The following is a 3677-nucleotide window of genomic DNA, read 5'->3' as shown; positions in this document are numbered from 1 at the left end:
GATCGACAAAGTACACTGCTGAGGGGAGCAGCGGGCGGGTCAGGAGAGGTCTGCCACGCCATGTGGTCACCTCTGGGGCAGGCGGAATTCGAACTCATACGGAAGTGGTTTTAGCTTCTCAGTGCAGTGCTTTAACCTGCTGTGCCACCAGGGAGGGCCAACAACCAGTTCTTTTTGCTTTTCTTCGCCCCTGCTCTTTTTCTCTACTTGGAACTAGGACATAATGGCAGGAACTTTATCAGACATTTTAAGACTGTAAGGGAACCTCAGAGAACCCAGATTTTCTTGCCTTTCTGACATCAATAACTGGCTACTTCTGAAATTCTGACATGAGAAAATAAGCCCTCAGTTGTCAACTATTCACACTGGGTCTTTGTTACCCAGTTTGCAATTCTTAACTCACACGGAAGCCTTCCTTTAGAAGATGACATTTAAGTTGAGACAAGCAAGATTATGAGTGACAGATATTAGAATAACAAAGAAAAGCCCTTTCTGCTCCACTCCACTGCTAATTGCCCATTACTTTCCAAACTAAGGAACTGAAGAGGAGAGGAAAGGAGAGTTTGAAGTAGAAATTTTTCATCCAGAAGTGCTATTTGAAGCCGCAAGGAAGAGAGGACTTGATGGTGTGCTCTCATCTCTGTGGGTCTGTTTCCATGCTGGCATTTACCACAGAACAGCCACTATGAAGTGATCCCTGGTATCACCAAGACTGTGATGTTCATGGTCAGAGACCATACCTGTGATCATTCACCACTAAAGTAATGACTGAGTAGGCATGGAGTAACCGTTACTAGACGAGTTAGAGCAGAGAGAGAGAGCTCAGGTGAGAGGAGGAAGAAGAAACAGGTAGAAGAGTGGAAAACTTGGGGTGAGATACATTCCTTTTAAAGAGGTTACAACCTTCTTAAGTGCCCCATGACACTCCTCCAATACAGACAGGAAGCAGTGTAGTCAAGGGGTCACTTCGGGAACCCACAGTGGTGAGGCTAGGCAGGTCATAGCCTTTCTCTCCTGGCTATGCAATGACCATAATAATTGATCCAAATGTGGGCACATGACTCAGGCCAGGACATTTAGAGTCATTTCTCAGGAATTGCCCAACTGGATCTGAGAAATGACACTCCCCCTCCCCTCCAACTGTAGGTGTGTGCTCCTGCATTTCCTGCAGCCTGAAGATGCCTGGACGGTGGGAATATGCCTGATAGCCAGAGAGAAGCAGGCCAGAGAAGGGCTGGCTCGGGCTTTTCCTAAGGTCAGCTCCACCTTGCTCTTCCCAGTTATATGAGCCAAAAAATTCTTTTTGTACTTGAGAGTTTAGTGTGGAGTTCCTTTCTCTTGAAATCTATCAGCTGCCTTTCTCTCCAAAATGCACCCTGTATCTCACCATTTCTCCCCTCTCCCCTGGATTGAAACTACCACTGTCTCTTGTCTGGGTAAATGTGGTCTGTTCCTCTCTAGTTCTCTCTTGTAACCCAGAAGGCCACATAAACTTGGATAAATATCAGTCAGATCTTGTCACTTCCCTGCTGCAAACCTCCGTGACTTCCCATTGCATCTAGACTCCTTATCCTACCTTTTAAGACCCTGCACCATCTGCTCTGTCTCCCCTCCAACTTTATTCCAGTCCTCATCACTGTGCTATAGCAACATGGTCATGGTCCTTTTTGTTTCCTAAACTCATTAAGCTTGTTGTTGTTTTTTTTTAAGATTTACTTATTTATGCCTACAGGCCAGAGGTGCAGGGGCGGTGAGAGGATTCACCAGAGACAGAGAGGGGAGCAGAACAGGCTGACTGACAAAGTACACTGCTGAGGGGAGCAGCGGGCAGGTCAGGAGAGGTCTGCTGCACCATGTGGGTCACCTCCAGGGCCAGGGATCGAACTTGCACTGAGGCGGCTGCCGCTAGCTTGTAGAGCTGCGTCCTAACCAGTTGTGCTACCAGGAAGGGCCCTAAGCTCATTAGTTTTTCAGGGCTTCTATATCTTATTTTCTATTCTAGAGCTTTGCATGGTTAACTTCTTGTGATTCAGTTTTCAGCAAGTACTAGGGTACTCTTAGCTCTCCCACCCCAACTCTTTTTATATCATTTTGTTGTTTAAATTATTTGCAGAAGTTGTCACTAGCTCTTTATTTATCTTTTTGTTTGCTTTTTGTTACCTGTCTATCCCCCTTGAGGTGAGCTCCAGTTCAGCCTGTCCCTGACTGTCTTGGTGACTATATAGCTGCCCAGTAGGTGCTCAAATGATATAGAATGAATGAATGACAAAATTATGAGGCACTGGAGTTCCTTGCAGACCCTTGTCAGGTCTCTTTCTTCGCACCATGGGGTCCTCCACTTTAATGACTAGCATATAACTCATAGAACTTAACTCACAGGATGACTCACCTATCATTTGACCTCACTCAATCCCTTTTTTCGTGCTGAGCCAACTACAAAGATTGTTGGAGATTCAAGGAACCAGGGGTTAGAAAAGCCCAAAGCTCCCAGAAGATCCCAATTGAGTGGGTCTGACTTGATGGGGGCAAGGCCTCATTCCTGCTCCCCATCAAGCCATTCCTACGAGGCCTTTCCATCTGGCCCCTTCCCTGGCCTGGGTCACTCACAGAGCCTGACTTCCCTTGTCTCCCTGCCTCCCTAGCCCTCCAAAGGTCTTATTTGCTAAATTCTTGTGAGGAATTCACATAAGGCCATGACCTTCACTGTGAGAATGCACAGGCTATAAAAGGCCAGCTTTGTGGTTAAATATTGATAAGACCAGGAAGCAGAGGAGTGGAATGGGCATCCATGTGTCCCCCTGATGTGGCAGAAGCTCCCGATGCCAGCCTGGACAGCTCTGGATCCTATTCCCCTGGGCTGGCAAGAGGATAGGGATGTTTTCTCTTTACATGAGGCCTCTGTATAAGAAGGGAAGCAGTGGGCTCCTGGTTCTCTCCGATTGTGAAAGTCAGGTGGAGCCTGATATCTGAGGCCACTCATCCAAGCGGTCAGTCACCTCTGAGTGGTAAAGAAATTTCCATGCCTGGGCGTGTGCTAAGAGCAGACTACCAGATAGGCCCAGAAGCCAAAGGCTCATAGACACTGCTCCCCAGGTGACATCTGTGAGGAGAGGTCAGGTGCAAAGACCATCCAAGACTTCCGTGAGGAGAAGAAGACACAGAAATCTGTGCTGCTCCCAACAGTGGACCAGGGCAAGACCCAGGGGCCCAGGATCCAGGGTGAGTGTCCTCAACTCCCATGGGGATGGGCAGCCTAGGGTCTTTGGCAGGAATCACACCCAAGTGGTAGATATTTAGGCCGTGCTTAAAGACAGTGGTCTCCCAGGGGAGGTCTGTAGAGACAATCAAATGCAATGTGATCTGGATGGGATGCTGGAGTAGAAAAAAAAAGCATTAATGGGAAATGAGTGAAATCCAAATAAATCATGAACGATAAACATGATTCTGTTAATGATAAACACAGAAGCAGGGATATTAACACGATGCTCTGAGAGAAATGTGTGTTTTGTCTTGTGACTGACAAAATGTGTGCTTTGTCTGACAAGAGCGGGCTCCCTCTGGTCTTGTAGTCATCTTTTTTGGTTTTTATTGTTTGTTGATATATGTTGATTAAAACAACACTATCCATATTTAAATATATTTAAAATGTACATTCCATTGTGGACTTTAGCCCACCT

The sequence above is a fragment of the Condylura cristata genome, unplaced genomic scaffold (assembly GCF_000260355.1).
Source record: "Condylura cristata isolate star-nosed mole 26May11 unplaced genomic scaffold, ConCri1.0 scaffold00023, whole genome shotgun sequence".
NCBI lineage: Eukaryota > Metazoa > Chordata > Mammalia > Eulipotyphla > Talpidae > Condylura > Condylura cristata.
This window is presented reverse-complemented; position numbering follows the sequence as displayed.